Source organism: Mustela putorius, unplaced genomic scaffold (assembly GCF_011764305.1).
Source record: "Mustela putorius furo isolate JIRA1106 unplaced genomic scaffold, ASM1176430v1.1 tig00003835_pilon_pilon_pilon, whole genome shotgun sequence".
Classification (NCBI taxonomy): domain Eukaryota; kingdom Metazoa; phylum Chordata; class Mammalia; order Carnivora; family Mustelidae; genus Mustela; species Mustela putorius.
Window position 1 is genome coordinate 430,119 of NW_025421988.1, and position 24,910 is coordinate 455,028.

Below are 24,910 nucleotides of genomic sequence, written 5' to 3' on the forward strand. Positions count from 1 at the left end.
TGACCTGAGCCGAAGGCAGCGGATTAACCCACTGAGCCACCCAGGCGCCCCTAACATTGGATTTTTGATAGGAATTGAATTTACAGATGGTTTTCGGTAGTATGGACATTTTAACAATGTTAATTCTTACCATTCATAAATATGAGCTATCTTTCCATTTATGTCTCCTTCAATTTCTTTATCAATGTCATAGTTTATGGGGTACAGATCTTTCATCTTCTTAGTTAAATCTTTTCCTAAGTATTTTATTATTTTTGATGCTATTGTGAATTAGATTGTTCTCTTTATTTTTTCAGATAGTTCATCATTAGAGTGTTAAAATGCTCCTGTCTTGTGCTTACTTTGGCAGCACATATACTAAAATTGGAATGATGCAGAGAAGATTAGCATGATCACTGAGCAAGGATGACATGAAAAACTATTTAAAAAAAAACGAAACAAAACAAAATTCCTGTCTTTTATATATTGATCTTGTATTTGGCAGCTTTATTAAATTTGTTTATTCAAAATTTTTTGTGAAGTTTTTAGGATTTTTTTTACATGTAAGTTCATGTTATCCAAGAAAAGAAAAATTTTACTTCTTCCTTTTTTTTTTTTTTTTTTTTGGAGTCTCTTTTATTTCTTTGTGTTCCTTGTTTCTCTGGCTAGGACATCCAGTAGTATGTCAAATGAGAGTAGTAAAAGTGGACACACTTGTCTTTTTTCTGATCTTTAAGGGGAAAACTTTCAAACTTTTTTGATTGAATATGAGATTAGCTCTGGGCTTGCAATATGTGTTTTTTTCTTTAATGGGTTTTTTAAATTATTTTTTAAAATTTTTTTTTATAAACATATAATGTGTTTTTATCCCTAGGGGTACAGGTCTGTAAATCACCAGGTTTACACATTTCACAGCACTCACCATCACTCACCATAGCACCTGCCCTCCCCAATGCCCATACCCCCCCCCACCATCCTCTCCCAACAAACCTCCCCCCAGCAACCCTCAGTCTGTTTTGTGAGATTCAGTCTTTTATGGTTTGTCTCCCTCCCAATCCCATCTTCTTTTATTTTTCTTTTCGTATGCCCGAAACCGCCTATGTTGCATCTCCACTTCATCATATCAGGGAGATCATATGATAGTTGTCTTTCTCAGATTGATTTATTTCGCCAAGCATAATACCCTCTAGTTCCATCCATGTCATCACAAATAGCAGGATTTCATTTCTTTTGATGGCTGCACAGTATCCCATTGTACATATATACCACATCTTATTTATTGATTGATCTGTTGAAGGACATTTAGGTTCTTTCCATAGTTTAACTATTGTGGACATTGCTGCTATAAACATTTGGGTGCATGTGCCCCTTCAGAATGCCCCGTTTGTATCTTTAGGGTATATATCCAGTACTACAATCACTGGGTCATAGGGTAGTTCTATTTTCAGCTTTTTGAGGCACCTCCACGCTGTTTTCCAGAGTGGTTGCACCAGCTTGCATTCCCACGTACAGTGTAGGAGGGTTGCCCTTTCTCCACATCCTCGCCAGCATCTGTCATTGACTGACTTGTTCATTTTAGCCATTCTGAAAGGTGTGAGGTGGTATCTCATTCTGGTTTTGATTTGTATTTCCCTGATGCCGAGTGATGTGGAGCATTTTTTCATGTGTCTGTTGGCCATTTGGATGTATTCTTTGCAGAAATGTCTGTTCATGTCCTCTGCCCATTTTTTTCATTCGATTATTTGTTCTTAGGGTGTTGAGTTTGATAAGCTCTTTATAGATTTTTGGATAGATACTGGCCCTTTATCTGGTATGTCATTTGCAAATATCTTCTCCCAGATAACTTCTGACAGTCATCTTTTGGCTTTGTTAACTGTTTCCTTTGCTGTGCAAAAGCTTTTTGATCTGATGAAATCCCAGTAGTTCATTCTTGCCCTTGCTTCCCTTGCCTTTGGCGATGTTCCTAGGAAGAAGTTGCTGCTGCTGAGGTCAAAGAGGTTGCTACCTGTTCTCTCCTCAAGGATTTTGATGGATTCCTTTCTCACACTATGCTTCTTCTTCATCCATTTCCAGTCTATTTTCATGTGTGATGTAAGGAAATGGTCCAATTTCATTTTTCTGCATGTGGCTGTTCAATTTTCCCAACACCATTTGTTGAAGAGGCTGTCTTTTTTCCATAGGACATTCCTTCCTGCTTTGTTGAAGATTAGTTGACCATAGAGTTGAGGGTGTATTTCTGGGCTCTCTATTCTGTTCCATTGATCTATGTCTGTTTTGGGGACAGTTCCCTACTATCTTGATGATGACAACTTTGTAATAGAGCTTGAAGTCTGGAATTGTGATGCCAACAACTTTGGTTTTTTCTTTTTCAATATTCCTCTGGCTATTCGAGGTATTTTCTGGTTCCATATATATTTTAGGATGATTTGTCCCATTTCTTTGAAAAAAATGGATGGGATTTTGATAGGGATTGCATTAAATGTGTAGATTGCTTTAGGTAGCATAGACATTTTCACAATATTTGTTCTTCCAATACAGGAGCATGGAACATTTTTCCATTTCTTTGTGTCTTCTTCAATTTCTTTTCATGAGTACTTTAGAGTTTTTCTGAGTATAGATTCTTTGTTAGGTTTATTCCTAGGTAACTTAGGGTTTTGGGTGCAATTGTAAATGGGATTCACTCCTTAATTTCTATTTCTTCAGTCTTGTTGGTATAAAAAAAATGCAACCAATTTCTGTTCATTGATTTATATCCTGACACTTTACAGAATTTCTATACAAGTTATAGCAGATTTGGAGTGGAGTCCTTTAAGTTTTCCACATACAGTATCATATCATCTGCAAACAGGGATAGTTTGACTTCTCTTCTGCCAATTTGGCAAAATTTGGATGCCTTTAATTTCTTTTTGTTGTCTGATTGCTGAGGCTAGGACTTCTAGTACAATGTTGAATAGCAGTGGTCCCGGACATCCCTGCCGTGTTCCTGACCTCAGCGGAAAAGTATTCAGTTTTTTTTCTCCATTGAGAATGATATTTGCAGTGGGTTTTTCATAGATGGCTTTGATAATATTGATAATATGTGCCCTCTATCCCTACACTTTGAAGAGTTTTTTTTTTTAAAGATTTTATTTATTTATTTGACAGAGAGAGAGATCACAAATAGGCAGAGAGACAGACAGAGAGAGAGATGAGGAGAAGCAGGCTCCCTGCTGAGCAGAGAGCCCAATGCAGGACTCGATCCCAGGCCCTGGGATCATGACCTGAGCCGAAGGTAGAGGCTTAATCCACTGAGCCACCCAGGCGCCCCCACTTTGAAGAGTTTTTAATCAGGAAGGGATACTGCACTTTGCCAAATGCTTTTTTCAGCATCTATGGAGAGTATCATATGGTTCTTGTTCTTTCTTTTATTGATGTGTTGTATCACATTGATTGATTTACAGATGTTGAACCAACCTTGTAGCCCTGGAATAAATCCCAGTTGGTCGTGGTGAATAATCCTTTTAATGTACTGTTGAATCTTATTAGCTAGTATTTTGGTGAGAATTTTTGCTTCTGTGTTCATCAAGGATATTGGTCTATAGTTCTCTTTTTTTGATGGGATCCTTGTCTGGTTTTGGGATCAAGGTGATGCTGGCCTCAGAAAAAAAAAGAGTTTGGGAGTTTTCCTTCCATTTCTATTTTTTTGGAACAGTATCATGAGAATAGGAATTAATTTTTCTTTAAATGTTTGGTAGAATTCCCCTGGGAAGCCATCTGGCCCGGGGCTTTTGTTTGTTTGGAGATTTTTGATGACTGTTTCAATCTCCGTACTGGTTATGGGTCTGTTCAGGTTTTCTATTTCTTCCTGGTTCAGTTGTGGTAGTTTATATGTCTCTAGGAATGTATCCATTTCTTCCAGATTGTTGAAATTTGGTGGCGTAGAGTTGCTCATAGTATGTTCTTATAATTGTTTGTATTTCTTTGGTGTTGGTTGTGATCTCTCCTCTTTCATTCATGATTTTATTTATTTGGGTTCTTTCTCTTTTCTTTTTGATAAGTCTGGAAAGGGGTTTATCAATCTTATTAATTCTTTCAAAGAACCAGCTCCTAGTTTCGTTGATTCGTTCTATTGCTTTTTTGTTGTTGTTCTTGGTTTTTTTGTGGTTTCTGTTTGTTTGTTTCTATTTCATTAATTTCTGCTCTGATCTTTATTATTCCTCTTCTCCTGCTGGGTTTATGCTTTCTTTGTTGTTCTTTCTCCAACTCCTTTAGGTGTAGGGTTATGTTGTGTATTTAAGATCTGAGAGAGAAGCGTGGTTGCACACGTCTGTCACACTGCACTCCCCAGGAGCAAGTCTGGGGAAGGCGCAGCACGCCGACCCCAGAGAAGAGAAGGAGCCGTTGGCCTTGTGGTCGGGAAAAGGACGGGAAGCAGGGTAGCCTGCCATGGCAGAAGAGCAGGCCGGTGGCAAGACAAGTGTCACCCGCCCTCTGTGCGGAGAGACAAAGCCTGGTTCCTAAGGAGACATGAGGGGACGACTAGGGCAGGGAGACGTGCTCCACTCTGAGGAAGGAGTGTGGGCAGAATGCAGGCCTGTCCCGTGCCTCTGGTCCCAAAGGGACAGCATCTCCTTCACCACCTGTCCATAGAGAAGACTTGAGCTAGCTACCAGGCGCCGCCATACCCGGAACTCGCAGAAACAGCTCCCTCGAGAAACGGGCAGTCAGATGCCATCTTCCTCCCACATGTGACAGCGTTTTCGGGGGCAGTGCGGGTTTTTGCGGGTGAAGGACTGGGGACAATCCCCCAAAGCTCCCCATTCGTGAACGGACGGTGTTCAGGGAACCTGTCGCCTCTCCTCTCCTGTGGGGAAGGCACTGGCCTTGTCCGCGAATCCGCCTGAGGTCCAGTGCCAAAGGCCAAGCGTTGCCTACACCGGGAGATGGTAGTGTGCATAGAGTGCCATCTTAGGCCACGCACGCTGCTGCAGGGTTGTGACTGTGTCTGCTTAGTTCGGCCTGGCAGGGTGAACCCAGGGCGCCAACATGGTGCCCGGGAAAGCAAGGTCCAAGAGACACCAGCTCTCCCGCGAATCTCCTTCCCTCATGCGACAGAGCAAACACCCAAAGGCTTGCTGAGGAAGCAGCAGAGAACTGCGCTTCCCGCCAAGCTGAAAACCTCTGCGAAAGCATAGCAGTCCTGGGAAATCAGAGTTGGATCTGTGGGCTGCTTTTGTTGCTTGCTTTAGCCTAGTATTCGCAACACTATGGGAGAAACCCGCATAGAGAGAAAGCCTCTTTGCCCTGGCATCCCCTCTGGGAAAGCACAGCATTCTTTGGGAAATCAGAGTCCAGTCTGAGGGATGCTCCTGTTGCCTGAGCTGGTCTCCTCAGCATGGTGTAATAAACCCGCATGGAGCAAAATCCTCTATGCCTGGGCATCCCCTCTGCCTGAGAGAGAAGCGTGGATGCGCCTGTGGAAAGTGCCTTAAGGAAAGGGAAATGTCTTTCACTGCACTCCCCAAGAGCATGTCTGTGGAAGGTGTAGCATGCTGCCCGGGGACAAGAGCAGGAGCCTTTGCCCTTGGTCTGGAAACTGTTGCGAAAAAGGAGAGCTGGCAATAAAAGTATCACCCTCTCCCAGTGCAGTGAGAGACAGACGCCTGGCTGCTAAGGAGACAGGAGGGGATGAGTAGGGCAGGGCGCGTGCTCCACTCTTAGGAAAGATTCTGGGCAGAAAGCATGCCTGTCCTGAGCCTCTGGGCCCAAGGAGACAGCAGCTCCTCGGCCACCTGTCCCTGGGGCAGACATGCGGTAGCCAACCAGGTGCCTACACTGAACTCACAAAAAACAGCTCCCTGAAAAAACGGGGAGTCAGATGCCGTCTTCCTCCAGAATGTGGAAGCATGGAGGAGGCATGGGGTTTAAGGGGAAGGAGTGGGCAAAGTCCCCCAAAGCTCTCTCTTCAGTGCACTGGCGGTGTGCAGGGATCCTGTCACCTCTCCTTTCCTGTGGGGAAAGCACTGGCATAGTCCGAGAATCTGCCTGAGCGCCAGAGTAAAAGGCCAAGGGATGCCTACACTGGGGGAGATGGTAGTGTGCATAGAGTGCCATCCTAGGCTACGAACGCTGCTGCAAGGTTGTGACTGTGTCTGCTTAGTTCGGCATAGCAAGGTGAATCCTGGGCATAAACTTGGAGCCCGGGAAAGCAAGTCCCAAGAGGCAACAGCCTTCCCGCGGCTCTTCTTCCCTGCCGCGCAGAGTGAACACCCAAAGCCTTTCTGAGCAAGCAGCAGCGAAGTGCTGTTCGCTCCAACCTAAAGCCTCTGCCAAAACCCAGCAATCGCTGAGAAATATTCTGCGGGCCTCTGCTGCTTGCCTGAGCCCAGTCTCGTGGTGGGAGAAACCCGCATACAGCTAAAGCCTCTTTGCCTGGTCATCTCCCCTGGGAAAGCACAGCGTTCCTTGGGAAATCAGAGTTGGGTTTGGGGATGCTGCTGATGCTTGCCTGAGCTAGTCTCCGCAGCTCGGTGGAAGATACCCGCATGGAGCGAAATACTCTTTGCCCTGGCATCCCCTCTGCCTGAGAGAGAAGCCAAGTGTTGGGAAGGCGCAGCACGCTGCCCCCGGAGAAGAGAAGGAGCTATTGACCTTGGGGTCGGGAAACGCTCGGGAAGCAGGATAGCCTGCCGTGGCACGAAGAGCAGGCCGGTGGCAAGACAAGTGTCACCCGCTCCCTGTGCGGAGAGATGGAAGCCTGGCTGCTAAGGAGACATGAGGGGACGACTAAGGCAGAGGTGCGTGCTCCACTCTGAGGAAGGAGTCTGGGCAGAAGGCAGGCCTGTCCTGTGCCTCTGGTCCCAAGGGGAGAGCATCTCCTTGGCCACCTCTCCCAAGGGCAGACTTGGGCTTGCCACCAGGTGCCATACCCGGAACTCGCAGAAACAACCTCATGGAGAAACGGGCAGTCAGATGCCATCTTCCACCAAGATGTGGCAGGGATGTGGGTGGCAGGGGTTGTGCCGGGGAAAGAGTGGAGACAGTCCCCCACAGTTCCCCATCCCAGTGCACGGGCCGTGTGCAGTGATCCTGTCGCCTCCTCTCTCCTGTGGTGAAGGCACTGGCCTAGACCCCGAGTCTGCCTGAGCGCCAGAGTAAAAGGCAAAGCCTTACCTACCCCAGGAGATGGTAATAGGCATAGAGTGCCATGCTAGGAAGGCACGGGCTGCAGGGTTGTGACTGTGTCTGCTTCGTTCGGCATAGCAAAGTGAACCCCGGGCGTGAACTTGGAGCCCGGGAAAGCAAGTCCCAAGAGGCAACGGCTCTCCCGCGGCTCTTCATTCCTGCAGTAGCGTGCATAGCCTAGGATGGCACTCTATGCACACTACCATCTCCCAGTGTAGGCCTCGCTTGGCCCTTTACTCTGTCGCTCAGGCGGATTCTCGGACTAGGCCAGTGGTTTCCCCACAGGAAAGGAGAAGTGACAGGATCCCTGAACACTGCCCGTGCACTGTATAGGGAGCTTTTTGTGACTGTCCCCACTCCTTCCCCTAACCCCATGCCTCCTCCAAGCTTCCACATCCTGGAGGAAGATGGCATCTGACTCCCCGTTATTTCAGGGAGCTGTTTCTGCGAGTGCAGCGTAGGCGCCTGGTGGCTAGCGCATGTCTGCCCCAGGGATAGGTGGCCAAGGAGCTGCTGTCTCTTGGGCCCAGAGCTCAGGACAGGCATGCTTTCTACCCAGACTCCTTCCTAAGAGTGGAACACGTGCCCTTCCCTACTCATCCCCTCCTGTCTCCTTATCAGTCACCCTTCTTTCTCTCTGCACTGGGAGCGGGTGACACTTGTATTTCCACCAGCCGCTGTGCCTGCCAGGGCCGGCTCTCCCTGCTTCGCAACCGTTTCCAGACCAGAAGGCCAACGGCTCCTGCTCTTCTCCCCGGGCAGCGTGCTGCATCTTCCACAGACATGCTCCTGGGGACCGCAGTGAAAAACCTGTTTCTTTCCTTAAGGCTCTTTCCACAGGCGCAACCTCGCGCTTCTCTCTCAGGCAGAGGGGATGCCCAGGCATAGAGGATTTCGCTCCATGCGGGTTTAGTACACCGTGCTGAGGAGACCAGCTCAGGCAAGCAGGAGCATCCCTCAGACCGGACTCTGATTTCCCAAAGAATGCTGTGCTTTCCCAGATGGAAGCCAGGGCAAAGAGGCTTTCACTCTATGCGGGTGTCTCCCATCATGCTGCGAATACTAGGGTAAGGGAAGCAGAAACAGCCGCCCTCAGAACCGACTCTGATTTCCCAGCGACTGCTATGCTTTCACAGATGTTTTCAGCTTGGCACGATCCAAACTTCGCTGCTGCTGCTTCCTCAGAAAGGCTTTGGGTGTTTCGCTCTTTCGCATCAGGTAAGAGTCGCGGGAGAGCTGGTGTCTCTTGGACCTTGCTTTCCCCGTCTCCAGTGCCTTCCCCAAAGGAGAGGAGAGGCGACAGGATCCCTGAACACCGCCCGTTCACTGGAATGGGGAGCTTTGGGGGATTGTCCCCACTCCTACTACTCAAACTCCCTGCCACCTTAAACGCTGTCACAAGTTGGAGGAAGATGGCATCTGACTGCCCGATTCTCCTGGGAGCTGTTTCTACGATTCCAGGTATGGCGCCTGGTAGCTAGCCCAAGTCTGCCCTATGGACAGGTGGTCAAGGAGATGCTGTCCACTTGGGAACCAGAGGCACTGGACAGGCCTGCCTTCTGCCCACTCCTTCCTCAGAGTGGAGCAGGCCTCCCTGCCCTAGTCGTCCCCTCATGTCTCCCCAGCAGCCAGGCTTCCATCTCTCCGCACAGGGAGCCGGTGACACTTGTCTTGCCACCGGCCTGCTGTTCGTGCCACGGCAGGCTATCCTGCTTCCCGAGTGTTTCCCGACCCCAAGGCCAACGGCTCCTTCTCTTCTCCGGGGGTGGCGTGCTGCGCCTTCCCCAGACTTGCTCCTGGGGAGTGCAGTGACAGACGTGTGCAACCACGCTTCTCTCTCAGATCTTAAATACACAACATAACCCTACACCTAAAGGAGTTGGAGAAAGAACAACAAAGAAAGCGTAAACCCAGCAGGAGAAGAGGAATAATAAAGATCAGAGCAGAAATTAATGAAATAGAAACAAACAAACAGAAACCACAAAAAACCAAGAACAACAACAAAAAAGCAATAGAACGAATCAACGAAACTAGGAGCTGGTTCTTTGAAAGAATTAATAAGATTGATAAACCCCTTTCCAGACTTATCAAAAAGAAAAGAGAAAGAACCCAAATAAATAAAATCATGAATGAAAGAGGAGAGATCACAACCAACACCAAAGAAATACAAACAATTATAAGAACATACTATGAGCAACTCTACGCCACCAATTTCAACAATCTGGAAGAAATGGATACATTCCTAGAGACATATAAACTACCACAACTGAACCAGGAAGAAATAGAAAACCTGAACAGACCCATAACCAGTACGGAGATTGAAACAGTCATCAAAAATCTCCAAACAAACAAAAGCCCCGGGCCAGATGGCTTCCCAGGGGAATTCTACCAAACATTTAAAGAAAAATTAATTCCTATTCTCATGATACTGTTCCAAAAAAATAGAAATGGAAGGAAAACTCCCAAACTCTTTTTTTTCTGAGGCCAGCATCACCTTGATCCCAAAACCAGACAAGGATCCCATCAAAAAAGAGAACTATAGACCAATATCCTTGATGAACACAGAAGCAAAAATTCTCACCAAAATACTAGCTAATAAGATTCAACAGTACATTAAAAGGATTATTCACCACGACCAACTGGGATTTATTCCAGGGCTACAAGGTTGGTTCAACATCTGTAAATCAATCAATGTGATACAACACATCAATAAAAGAAAGAACAAGAACCATATGATACTCTCCATAGATGCTGAAAAAGCATTTGGCAAAGTGCAGTATCCCTTCCTGATTAAAACTCTTCAAAGTGGGGGCGCCTGGGTGGCTCAGTGGATTAAGCCTCTACCTTCGGCTCAGGTCATGATCCCAGGGGCCTGGGATCGAGTCCTGCATTGGGCTCTCTGCTCAGCAGGGAGCCTGCTTCTCCTCATCTCTCTCTCTGTCTGTCTCTCTGCCTATTTGTGATCTCTCTCTCTGTCAAATAAATAAATAAAATCTTTAAAAAAAAACTCTTCAAAGTGTAGGGATAGAGGGCACATATTATCAATATTATCAAAGCCATCTATGAAAAACCCACTGCAAATATCATTCTCAATGGAGAAAAACTGAATACTTTTCCGCTGAGGTCAGGAACACGGCAGGGATGTCCGGGACCACTGCTATTCAACATTGTACTAGAAGTCCTAGCCTCAGCAATCAGACAACAAAAAGAAATTAAAGGCATCCAAATTTTGCCAAATTGGCAGAAGAGAAGTCAAACTATCCCTGTTTGCAGATGATATGATACTGTATGTGGAAAACTTAAAGGACTCCACTCCAAATCTGCTATAACTTGTATAGAAATTCTGTAAAGTGTCAGGATATAAATCAATGAACAGAAATTGGTTGCATTTTTTTTTATACCAACAACAAGACTGAAGAAATAGAAATTAAGGAGTGAATCCCATTTACAATTGCACCCAAAACCCTAAGTTACCTAGGAATAAACCTAACAAAGAATCTATACTCAGAAAACTCTAAAGTACTCATGAAAGAAATTGAAGAAGACACAAAGAAATGGAAAAATGTTCCATGCTCCTGTATTGGAAGAACAAATATTGTGAAAATGTCTATGCTACCTAAAGCAATCTACACATTTAATGCAATCCCTATCAAAATCCCATCCATTTTTTTCAAAGAAATGGGACAAATCATCCTAAAATATATATGGAACCAGAAAATACCTCGAATAGCCAGAGGAATATTGAAAAAGAAAACCAAAGTTGTTGGCATCACAATTCCAGACTTCAAGCTCTATTACAAAGTTGTCATCATCAAGATAGTAGGGAACTGTCCCCAAAACAGACATAGATCAATGGAACAGAATAGAGAGCCCAGAAATAAATACACCCTCAACTCTATGGTCAACTAATCTTCAACAAAGCAGGAAGGAATGTCCTATGGAAAAAAGACAGCCTCTTCAACAAATGGTGTTGGGAAAATTGAACAGCCACATGCAGAAAAATGAAATTGGACCATTTCCTTACATCACACATGAAAATAGACTGGAAATGGATGAAGAAGCATAGTGTGAGAAAGGAATCCATCAAAATCCTTGAGGAGAGAACAGGTAGCAACCTCTTTGACCTCAGCAGCAGCAACTTCTTCCTAGGAACATCGCCAAAGGCAAGGGAAGCAAGGGCAAGAATGAACTACTGGGATTTCATCAGATCAAAAAGCTTTTGCACAGCAAAGGAAACAGTTAACAAAGCCAAAAGATGACTGTCAGAAGTTATCTGGGAGAAGATATTTGCAAATGACATACCAGATAAAGGGCCAGTATCTATCCAAAATCTATAAAGAGCTTATCAAACTCAACACCCTAAGAACAAATAATCGAATGAAAAAATGGGCAGAGGACATGAACAGACATTTCTGCAAAGAATACATCCAAATGGCCAACAGACACATGAAAAAAAATGCTCCACATCACTCGGCATCAGGGAAATACAAATCAAAAAACCAGAATGAGATACCACCTCACACCTTTCAGAATGGCTAAAATGAACAAGTCAGTCAATGACAGATGCTGGCGAGGATGTGGAGAAAGGGCAACCCTCCTACACTGTACGTGGGAATGCAAGCTGGTGCAACCACTCTGGAAAACAGCGTGGAGGTGCCTCAAAAAGCTGAAAATAGAACTACCCTATGACCCAGTGATTGTAGTACTGGATATATACCCTAAAGATACAAACGGGGCATTCTGAAGGGGCACATGCACCCAAATGTTTATAGCAGCAATGTCCACAATAGTTAAACTATGGAAAGAACCTAAATGTCCTTCAACAGATCAATCAATAAATAAGATGTGGTATATATGTACAATGGGATACTGTGCAGCCATCAAAAGAAATGAAATCCTGCTATTTGTGATGACATGGATGGAACTAGAGGGTATTATGCTTGGCGAAATAAATCAATCTGAGAAAGACAACTATCATATGATCTCCCTGATATGATGAAGTGGAGATGCAACATAGGCGGTTTCGGGCATACGAAAAGAAAAATAAAAGAAGATGGGATTGGGAGGGAGACAAACCATAAAAGACTGAATCTCACAAAACAGACTGAGGGTTGCTGGGGGGAGGTTTGTTGGGAGAGGATGGTGGGGGTATGGGCATTGGGGAGGGCAGGTGCTATGGTGAGTGATGGTGAGTGCTGTGAAATGTGTAAACCTGGTGATTTACAGACCTGTACCCCTAGGGATAAAAAACACATTATATTGTTTATAAAAAATTTTAAAAAATAATTTAAAAAACCCATTAAAGAAAAAACACATATTGCAAGCCCAGAGCTAATCTCATATTCAATCAAAAAAGTTTGAAAGTTTTCCCCTTAAAGATCAGAAAAAAGACAAGTGTGTCCACTTTTACTACTCTCATTTGACATACTACTGGATGTCCTAGCCAGAGAAACAAGGAACACAAAGAAATAAAAGACTCCAAAAAAAAAAAAAAAAAAGGAAGAAGTAAAATTTTCTTTTCTTGGATAACATGAACTTACATGTAAAAAAATCCTAAAAACTTCACAAAAAATTTTGAATAAACAAATTTAATAAAGCTGCCAAATACAAGATCAATATATAAAAGACAGGAATTTTGTTTTGTTTCGTTTTTTTTTAAATAGTTTTTCATGTCATCCTTGCTCAGTGATCATGCTAATCTTCTCTGCATCATTCCAATTTTAGTATATGTGCTGCCAAAGTAAGCACAAGACAGGAGCATTTTAACACTCTAATGATGAACTATCTGAAAAAATAAAGAGAACAATCTAATTCACAATAGCATCAAAAATAATAAAATACTTAGGAAAAGATTTAACTAAGAAGATGAAAGATCTGTACCCCATAAACTATGACATTGATAAAGAAATTGAAGGAGACATAAATGGAAAGATAGCTCATATTTATGAATGGTAAGAATTAACATTGTTAAAATGTCCATACTACCGAAAACCATCTGTAAATTCAATTCCTATCAAAATCCAATGTTAGGGGCGCCTGGGTGGCTCAGTGGGTTAATCCGCTGCCTTCGGCTCAGGTCATGATCCCAGGGTCCTGGGATCGAGCCCTGCATCAGGCTCTCAGCTCAGCAGGAAGCTGCTAACTCTTCTCTCTCTGCCTGCCTCTCTGCCTGCTTGTCATCTCTCTCTGTCAAATAAATAAATAAATAATCTTTTTAAAAAATCCAATATTTTTTTTTACAGAAGTAAGTAAAGAATCCTAAAATTTATACGAGACCATAAAAGACAACAAATAATTAAAGCAGTTCTGAGAAAGAATGAAGAAGCGAAATTACACTTCTTGATTTGATACTATACTACAAAGCCCTCATGCTCAAAACAATAAAGTATACTGGCATAAAAACAGACCAATAAAGAAGTAGAACAGAATTGAGAGTCCAGAAATAAATCCTTTCATACAGTCACCTAATATTTGACAGGGGCCAACATATATAATGGATAAAGATAGTCTGTTCAATAAATGATATTTAAAACTGAATAGTCACATAAACCAGCATGAAACTGGAACCTTATATCACTCATAAATCTTAACTTGAAATAGATTAAAGACTTAAATGTGATGCATGAAACTAAATTTCCTAAAGGAAAACATAGGAAAAATTCTCCTTGACATTGGTCTTGCCAATAGTTGTTTGGATACCAGGCCAAAAACACAAGCAAAAGAAGCAAAAATAAATAAATGGTATTACATCAAACTAAAGTTTCTGCATTGCCAAAAAAGAAAAAAGGGGAATGAAAACACAATCCACAGAATGGAAGAAAATACTTATAAATCTTATATCTGAAAAGAGGTTAATAACCAACAGATACAAATAGAAAAAAATCTATAATTAAAAAATAGCAAAAGGATCTCAATAGACTTTTTTTTTTCAAAAAAGTTATATAAATGACCAACAGGAGCATTAAAAAGTGCTCAACGTAAAAACTCAGGGCAAACCATTATGTTGTTGTTGTTGTTGTTTAACTCTGAAAAACACAACAAGATATTACTACCTATTAGAATATATACTACCAAAAAATTAAAACTAACAAATTTTGGTAAATATTGGGGAAAATGGGGAACTTATGCACTGTGATAGGGATATAAATTTGTATGGAAAACAGTATGGAGATTATTCATATTATTAAAAGTAAAATTACCATATGATTCAGTAATCCCACCTCTAGGTATATATCTAAAGGAAACGAAGTCACTATTCGAAGACATATCTGCACTCTTATGTTCATTATAAAATTATTAACTCTAAGCAAGAGATGGAAATAACTTCAGTATCCATTAATGGATGAATGCATAAAATAAGTATGGTAAAATATATACTGTGGAATACTACTGAACCATGAAAAATTAAGAAATACTGCCATTTACAGCAGCATGTATGGATCTTGAAGGTATTATACTAAGTGAAATATTTCAAAGATTTTTTATATATATATTTTTAATTTATGTATTATGATATCCCTTACATACAGAATCTGAAGAAAAAGCAAACTAATGGAAACTTAGAGTTGAGTTGACTAGAGGTGAACCTGCGGTGGAATAATGTAGTCACAAGGGTACAAACTTGCAACTATAATAAGAAAAAGTTCTGGGGATCTAATGTACAGCATGATGATCATAGTTAATAATATATACATACATTTTTATTGTGCTTCCCTTTATTATACTTTGCATATATCACATTCTTACAAGTTGAAAGTTTATAGCAATCTTGTATAAAATAGGTCTGCTGCCACCATTTTTCTAACAACATTTGTTCATTTTTTTGTGTCTCTCTGTCACATGTTGGTAATTCTTGCAATATTTCAAGTTTTTTTCATTATTATTGTATTTGTTATGGTGATCTGTGATCAGTAATTATGACCCACTGAAAACTCAGAACTAGTTTACTTAAGGTATATACATTGTTTTTCCTTAAAAGCATAATGCTTTTGAACAGTACAGTATAGTGTTTATTTTTTATATGCACTGGGCAACATAATTTTTTATTTGCACTGGGAAACCAAAAAAAATAATAATAATTTGACTTAGTTTATTGAGATAGTCACTTTATTGAGGCGGTCTGGAACAAAACCCACAAGACCTCTGAAGTTTATCTCTACTGTACTATATACATAAAAGTTGCTAAGAGAGTAGATCTTAAAATTCCTTACCATACATGCATAAAAAACAGTGGCAACTATATGAGATAGTAGATGTATTAACATTTTTATGTAGATTATATTGCAATACAGATGCATGCCAATTTATCAAATTGTACAAAATTTACACAATGTTAAAAGTTTGCAATGTTATAAGAAATCATTTCTTATATTTACAAATTATAATATGTCGATTATTTTTCAATAAAGCTGGAAAAAACTTTTTGTAGAATTAATCTATTTTTCAAAAAAGGAAGTAAGGAAATAGAAACTGCAACTAACTCTGAAATAATAGAATATAAAATCCATTTTAGTTATATACACTGTGACAAAAACTATTACTTAGTTTACAATGAAGGAGTACTTTGGAAGCATGAACGATGGTCTATAAATAAGGCTGAAAGAGCTCAGTTTTAAGGTTTAAATTTAAAATCTTCTTTTGAAATACTAAACTGACCACCCACTTTTTCCAAACATAAATGTCTTAACTGCATGAATTTATTTCATACAACTCTATAATCTAGTTTCATAAGAAAGCAGCATGCAAATTTTGAATAAGACAGACTTGCTTAAGTTTCTTTATGTTCAACAGTAAAGGATACTTCCCTAAAAAGAAGAAAAATCAGCATATTTATTATGATATTATTATTCATAATGAGATTCATATTGAATTAGGGAATATATATCCTCAGAGGGGGTAAAGTAAAATGAAATTTATTTTGGTAAATGTGTCTATGAATAGTCAATACAATGCCTCAATATAAATGAATATTATCATTTTGAACAATTTAATTACTACTATTAGAATTATTATAAGTATAAAAATAGCTATCATTTTAGCATGGAATATGAGACTCTCATGCTCCATGCTTCATTACATCCACACAACAACTCTGCATAATAAGTATTATCATCACCATTTCATGTTTGAAAAAACTGAGGCTAACACATTTAGGTAACTGGTTTATGATTACATGGCTAGTAAAGATGCATCACACTAATTTAGGCTTTATGATTTCAGAATTGTACTCTTTCCACTGCACATTCTATTACTCTGTAAATACTTGGCTTGTTTTCATTTAGTTCTTTAATTTTATTCATGTGGTGATGGCTTAAAGCTTCATTGAAAGGAAGCTTAAAAAATTCATTTAACCAAAAGCTCCCAAGAATTAAAAATGTCATGGATATCATTAGTTAATGGGTAACTATATATTTTCCACTCTAGTGAGATAACAATCAGAGTATTTTTCTAAGTTTTAGTCTCTGAGTGTTCCAAAGGACTTTGTTAAAATAGAAATATTTAGACAAAGGTGATCAAAAGTCTGGATCAGGTCACCTTAAGATAAATATTAGGAAACTGAGGAAACAAATGGAGATTTGAACACTGAGCTATTATATAATGAATGGTTTAAAGTATTTAGTAGAGCATAGAAAAGCCCTTTAAAGCCTGGTCTTAGCCTAGCATTGCAGCTTCTGGGATATCTGTCTATCTATCATCTACCTACCTATCTATCTATCTATCTATCTAGATATAAATTTGAAAACTTTTTCAACTTAAAGATTTTGAGAAATAGAACATAATTAGCACCATAGAAGATCTGTTTATGATAACAACCTAGCCCCTCCTCCCACTTTGTTAATATTCTCTCTTATTTAATGTAACATTGTGCAAATATACCACTACTGATCTGCCGTTATGAATGAAATAACTATAATCGTCTGTTTGCATATCCTGGTGAAAATATTCATTTAGTTCCATGTTGTATTTCTAGGAATGGACCAAATTTTTTTTTAATTTTTAAGTTTTCTAAATATTGTCCAACTTACCTCATATGTTTTTATTATGTGCACTGTCATTCCTTCACATTCTTGAAAGACATTTTCACTGTTGCCCAATATGGTAAGTGTGTAATAGTATGTCATTCTAGGTTTCAAATTTTTTTTAATTTAATTTAATTTAATTCCAGATTCATAATAAAGATAAACAGTTTTTATATATGAGTGGCCATTTGGATTACCCTTTCTGTAAAGTACATGCTCAAATCTTTTGATATCTTAACATTGTGTCATACTGACTTCTTGAATAGTAGATTTTCTGAATGAACTTTTAGCTGTGTAGGTCTTCTCTATTTTATTTTGAACTTGTTTTCATTTCAAAATCTTTATATTTTTTTTCCTAATCTGCTTTTATTTTGCTTTGTCTATTATCTATCTATCTATCTATCTATCTATCTATCTATTTTATTTGCAAGCAAGAGAGAGCGAGCAAGTGAGAGCGCAGGGAGGGATAGAAAAAGAAGGGAAAAGAATCTTAAGCAGGCTCCAGGCTCAGCACAGAGCCCAACTCTGGGCTGTATTTCACAACCCTGACATCAGACCTGAGCCAAAATGAAAGAAATAAAATAAAATTAAGGTGTTAAAAAAAAAAAAAAGGAAAAAGAATTGGAGGTTTAATTAAGTGAGCCACCCAGGCACCCCTGTGGTATCTTAAATTAGCTGTCATATCTTTAAAGTTCTAGAGTATCCATTTAATTCATTTATAAAATCTTTCTCAATATCATTTTTAGTTTCAGTTTTTTTGTTCAATTTGCTTCCCCTCTCATTTCTTTGAGCAGTGTAATCAAGCCATTTTACAATCTTTATTGATCATTTTCACATCATACTTAATCCCATTTTGTCTATCAAATCTTGTTAATGGTTTTTCTTTGTGTGCTTTGTTACATTTTGCTATGTCAAGGCATTATATTTGAAACTCTTATTGAGTAGAGATCATTAAGAGCTATAATAATGGTATGGTCCTCCTTGGCAGGATTTTCTCTTATATCTGAGACTCTACAAGACAATCATATTCCAAATTCAGTGATTGACTTTCTCAGTTTACACAGAAGGCAAGGTAGGCTATAGTCTTATTTCTGCTTCTCCTTGTGCTTTGGGGATCTCAACTTAAATTTGGGTTGTACCAAAGTTTTCAAATTTGATTGCTGCTGGATTTTGAATTTTGTTTCTCTAGTATCACGTGTCTATTAAAAACACAGCTCAGTGTGTTTTAGCAGTTTCAAATGCTCTCATGGCTAAAATGGCTTCAGGCATATATCTCTAGACTCTCATTGTGTTTCGTATTTTGGCCCAGTAATCCCTCACTTATTTTTATAATCATTCTGATATTTTTAACTTTAAAAGCTATTTTGTCTGGATTTTTAAGTTGTCTTAAGTAGGAGTTTTTAGATCACCATTACTAGAAGCAACAACAAATATACATGAAAATATCTGCAGTAGTTTATCACATCTTTATGGCTTTGAACTTCCATAAGCCGAGGCATCCTTCTCTAATCACTTAGGCAAACTCCAATTGACCCTTTAAAACAACACAAGAATTGCTTCATTTAAGAACATGTTCAGGGATGACTCTTCCCCACTGTTCTTACCAACATTCCCACACACTCTTTGCTACCCGCACCTTGTTTATGAACTTTCATTAGGTATATCAGCGTCACCAGAATTTTGCTCTATTGTATTTTTGTCCTTTAGAGCTTTAATTAAATATTAATTCCATAGAAAGTCTGTCCCTTTTCTTTCAAACCTGGGTTAGTTATTTCTTCTCATTCTTTGTCAGAAGCTACTTTATTAGAGAAACTTACAGCTGTATTGTGACTTTGGAGCCTTTACAGTTTTTTGACTGGAAAAATCACCCATCCCTGAGATTTTTACGCAGCTTCCTAGCTGATATTATTCAGAAATCTGTTCAACACAGACTTTTTCAGGGAGGCCCTTTCGGACCACTCAGTTACAAAATCTCTTCTCAACCACTGCTCTTTTTAAAATGTGCTTATTTAGTTCAAATATGCATCACTATTAAAGAAAAACCAGTACGATTTTTTCTTTTTAAAGTTGGCTTACCTATTATCTATCTCTCCCATTAAAATGATTCCTCTGGGCTGGGGTTTTGTTGTGCTCATCTTAGGCCAGGAACTCAATAAATTTTCTCTGAATGATTGAATTGTTTGACTCCCTTGCTAGACTCTCAACTTCATGAGGCCAAGGATTGTTCTATTCAGTCCTTCTTTATCCTCAATGTCTGTTATATTGCAGTCACTTACGTGACCAATGGGAAAAATCACAGAAAGAAAGAGTTAAAACTACAGAAAAACCCCGTGGGTTCAATAACACAAAGCTTTCTAAAATTATTTAGCACAAGAATTGAATACTGGCTGCACTTTTGATTTTTTTAAATGCTATTGAATTTAATTTAAATGGAAATACTTGAATGGTAGAATAATAAAAGAAAATTATAAAAGCAACTTGCTCCTTAAAGTAAGAATTATATAGGGCATCTCTTCTAGAAGCAAAATTTTCAAATGTCAAACATCTGAAAGCATAGAAGGAGAAGTAAGAGTGTGAATTGTGTACTTCAATGCTCTTTTCTTTATATTCAGCAAACAGCTTCATTCACACCTTTCCAGTTTTTTCAACTCTTTTGACAAAGCCTTCAGAGGAGTTACTGCTGATGACCACCATCACAGCCTGACAGGAGAAATTTTATAAAGAAAAATAATAGCATGTTTTTCCCAAATTGTTTAGGATATGGTGAAGCTCTGTCAGATTCAAAGGAGGAATGTGCATTTCCATGCTATATATAATAATAATTTATTTTAATAGTGGCTTTGCAATTTTTCAGATATATCCATTTACTGAAACCACTATCAAATAAACAAAAACAAACAAATTAACAGGGGTTCGAGACAGGAATTATCTAATCTAAAAATAGCACATGTTCACAGAATACACAACACATATCCCAAGTACTACTATAGGTTTCAAGTAATAGTCAAAACAATAGTAAACATGATTCAGACCCTACCAGTCAAATCATAAATGGGACCTTAACTGTAAATCCTTATCTTTAGATCAAAGCGGGGTAATTGGGTGCTGAAGATACATTATAGAACTAATATGTTATAGAACTCCTCTGAAACGAGTCATTTATTCCATCACTTTTCCTGCACAGCTGCTGACCCATGTTTTGGTTCCTGGAAATAGCTGCTACCCTGTCACACTTCTTAAAAGCACATATATTGATAACTCTACTCATTCCTCCATTCCTCTGCGACTGTCACTGTGTTAAAATGTGGAGTCAGCTGACTCACTTGTGTGGTGGTAATAAAGTAGATGAGTTTGCAAAGTATTTTGTTATTTCTAAAAATGCAAAAACCAAATTACATTGAAATCATAAGGGGTGTTTCAGGGAGAGCTGTAGGATGTGGTTTCTTGTGTAATCCACAGAGATTAGCAACAACACATATTTAAACTCTCCTCTAGGAGCAACCTTAGTGGTAAAACAAGAAGATAAACAGATGTATACACACCCTGGCACAAAATTATCACTTATGTTTGGCTTCCTAGTCTCCTCGTGTTACTTATTTATCTTAACTTCTCTCTGAAATCAGGGAACACAGAATCTCAATCAGTTGACATTTTTCTACTGAATTACCCAATAGTCTGATCATACCCCAAAGACTTTTTAAACTTATATCACTCATAATCCCAAATCTGCTTTGCTTCCTCATCTTAGTACACTGTAATTTGATTTCAAAATGAGGACAGTTGTCAGTAATGCCACATTCATTAATCTATTTTACAATTCCATGTACTTAGAACTATGAAAATATGTTAATTACATCCATTCCAATAAGCCACCCTAAATTTATTCTCATGAAACAAGACCTCAAGAAAAGAGAATTCAAAATCATCCATGTATTTGCAATTTATTGCAATAAAGCCTTTATCAATAGACTTCCCTGTGCACATGGTGGTCAGATTGCTGGTGAAAACCAGCCAGATCTATTACAAGCTTTCTCATGGCTTCTAGGTAACCCAAGTGAGCCTTTATTGATACTGGGAAGGGATAAAGCAGGGAAGGGATAAACAGTGATGTAAGAATTGGCTAGACAAAAGTAATGACTCTCATTACAAAGTGAGTATTTTAAAGCAAAAGAGCCTGTTGGGAATATTGTTTTTATAAAATAGTGGGTTTTTTTATTAACTTTTTAAAATTCAATTAGTTAACATATAGTGTACCATTAGTTTCAAATGTAGATTTCAGTTATTCATCCTTAGCATATAATAGCTAATGCTCAGTACTTACTGTTATAGCTTCTTGAAAGCAGAATTTTAAGCCCCTGAGCCACCCAGGCGCCCTTGAAAGCAGAATTTTAGATCCTATTTTCTGATTACTTCCATGTAGTACAACACTTTCCTGCTAGCAACCTTCAAAACATACTGTTTGTTAGAGGAATTTCTTTAATAATAAATAAATAGGAATTTATTTAAATTTATAAATATATAAAATAAATAGGAATTTATTTAAATTTATTTAAATATTGCACACTGTTTCATTGTTCATAAATAAGGTGATGATATTATAGCCATTAGTTGGTAGCACTGATATATCACTTTCTTTTTACTTCTCAGTGCATTCTCTTTGCACAAAATAGATATATATTTTAAAAGAATCTGAATCTGTGGCAAACTTTTAAAAAACCCTATACAGTAAAGTTTATCATTTTAAGTAATCTCAATTATCTTCCTCAATTGTGATAGTATATCCTTCTATCTGGGCCAGATATTGTACGAGGGATTTGAAGAGACATACTTTTCTAAATTTCACTTTTCTCATCTGCAAAATGCTGATCATGATCCTACAATAAAATACACTTACAATTCTTTGATGAAAATTTATTTATTTATTTTAAGATTTTATTTATTTATCAGAGAGTGGGCGAGAGAGCAAGCACAGGCAGACAGAATGGCAGGCAGAGGCAGAGGGAGAAGCAGGCTCCTGGCCGAGCAAGGAGCCCGATGCGGGACTCGATCCCAGGACGCTGGGATCATGACCTGAGCCAAAGGCAGCTGCTTAACCAACTGAGCCACCCAGGCGTCCCTTTTGATGAAAATTTAATCTGTATAAACAATATATTTCTTGTAATGCGTGGTTCATGGAAAACATCTTATTTAATTATAAGCAACAACAGTATTAGAAATTAAGTAAACGTGTCTATAATATTTAAAGTCTTAACACATAATTCCAGTGCTTTGCCTTATTTTCTCAAATCCCTTTACCACTTTCACTGACAGAGTCAAATGTACTTTTTCTACTAGTAGCCAGCTCTTTGTCTTTTGTCAGAAAGATGCCCTTGTGAATTATTTATAATAGAGATATTAGCAATAATAATAATAATAATAATAATAATAAATAGCAATGAAAATGTTTAAAAAAGTTTTCTTAACTAATTAGGGTTCTTAGACATCAATTAGAGGAACCACCTCTGGAAAGCAAATTAATCTGCAAGACATTCCCAGAATTAACAAGTCAGTCAGATACAGGGTTGTCCACAGACTGAAAGGTGAAGCAAAAGGACTAGGTTTGGAAAATAGGTAAGCACAGTGAAAAAAATGATCGAATTTTTGGGCAAAATAAATTCTTAGGTGTCCTTTCAATGGAGTCCTGGGCATTATGTAGCAGAAACTCTGGAGATTATCTCAGTCCATTGGAGTCACCCCGTTTATTAGCTTGCTATTGACAAAGTTATTTACAAACTGTAGAGCAAGAGGTTATAATGTAGAAAACTGATGGTAATGCACAAGATTCTTGTTAACAATAATGCAAGTTAGTGATTTTTCATTAGAAAACATAAATTCTATATCCCAAATTATGGGCCCAGAGCACTTCTGCTGCACAACTCTGCTTATATCCCACATAACCATGTGAACTAGTTTTAATATCTGCTTCTCTTATTAAATTTGAATAAAAATTCTTGACACAAGTATTTTATAATTGTGTGATAATCATGCATTTAATTTCTTGGAGAACAAAAACCTTAGAAGAGAAATGGAAAAAAATTTCAACTCCTTTATTTTAAGATTATATAGACAAATGGTCATCAAATTGGTAAGATATGTAAGACTTGAACAAAATTATCAACTAACTAGATATGCTTGATATTACAGAACACTCCCAACAACCGCAGACTACATGTATCTTAAGCCATGATTTTCTTTGCAAAGGTCAACATTGATAATGTTCTAGTCATACCTCCGTGTACCAGTCAAGAAGTAGCATATTTCTTGAAAGACACAGCTATCAAAGCTCCATTGAGAAACCATAAAGATGGAGAAGGGATTTGCAAATTATATATCTGATAATGGACATCAACTCTGATTATTAAAAAATGCATAAAAATAAAATACCTTACTAATAACCAAACAGAGTATCCAATTTTACATGTGAAGAAAATTATTGAAGAGACATGGATGGCTTATAAGCACATGACAAATTTCTCAACATTTAGACCTTAAAGAAATACAAATTAAAATCATAATGAGACTGCTTACATATCTATTAGAATTGCTAAAATTATAAAGGCTAATTGTACTTCGTCTGAGCTAGATTGAGAAGCAACAAAAAATCTAAACTGTTGTTGGCATATATCATGATACCACCACTTTGGAAAATAGTTTGAAAATTTTTTTAAATGCAAAATATGTTGCAGTTACACGAATAGCCATTTTACTACTAGGCATTTAACCAAGATAAACAAACCCTATGTTCGTACAAGGACTTATATATGAATTTCATAGCAGCTTTATTTTTAAGAATTGAAAACAGTGGAAATGTTCATCAATGTCCATCAATAGAGCAAAGACAAATTATGATCTATTCATTAAAGAGATTACTATTCAACATCAAAATGAACTATTTACAATTGGAGATTCTCAAAGTAATGGTGCTGAGAAAAGAAAAGCCAGGCAATAAATAATATATACTGTGTGATTCCATGACTATAAAAAATTTAGAAAATACAAATTTATATATAGTCACAGTCAACAAATATATTGGTGTGATTTTAGTGCCTTCTTCTGTGCTCCCATAGCTTCCTTCACTTGGATCTCCAAGCATTTGTTACACCATGTGAAAATATGAAGTCTTTTTCTTTATTCTGTCTTACAAGAAAAAGAATCCTTGAAATTTAATGGACATTTGAACTCTCAGTTATTAGCAGAAATTCTATCACACAGTAAGTTTCCAAATATAAAAGCCAGAGTTTTACAATGACTTCTAAGCTTTTACATGATCTAGCCACTCATTTAACCTCTGTGACCTCTTTCCCTGCTACTCTTCAGTCCCTCACAGTGGCCTCCTTGCTATTCCTCAGATATGCCAGGCACGATCCAACCTTATGGCCTTCAAGATAGCCAATTCCTTTGTCTGGAGTGACCTTATTGCTGATAGTTCTGGGCAAATTCATCACCTTTCCCTACCTTTGTTCAATTCTCAGCTTCATTGTAACTACCCTGATCTTCCTATTAAATTTTTTAACTCCCCATCCCCTGCCTAGTGAAGGACCCCAGGTCAGAACTATAGTATAGCCTATAAGTTTTAACATTCTTTTTATGACCAGCTTATGCTAACTGAGAAACTGTAGCTAGCTGACGATAGATAAGGGAGTCAGCAAGCAGCATAACAGGATAACGAATAGCGAAAATCTGTGTTTAACCTAGCTGTTTCTGGCTTC

At 38.7% G+C, this 24,910-nt stretch overlaps 2 non-coding genes across 2 annotated transcripts; one reads left to right on the top strand and one right to left on the bottom strand.

The window, feature by feature from the left end:
• The first annotated feature begins 333 nt into the window (after positions 1–333).
• Positions 334–441, top strand: LOC123394694. Its single transcript, XR_006609422.1, has one exon. It is a non-coding gene; the product is annotated as a U6 spliceosomal RNA (small nuclear RNA).
• A 12,342-nt stretch (positions 442–12,783) lies between these two features.
• On the bottom strand, positions 12,784–12,891 carry LOC123394695. Its single transcript, XR_006609423.1, has one exon. It is a non-coding gene; the product is annotated as a U6 spliceosomal RNA (small nuclear RNA).
• Positions 12,892–24,910: the final 12,019 nt, after the last annotated feature.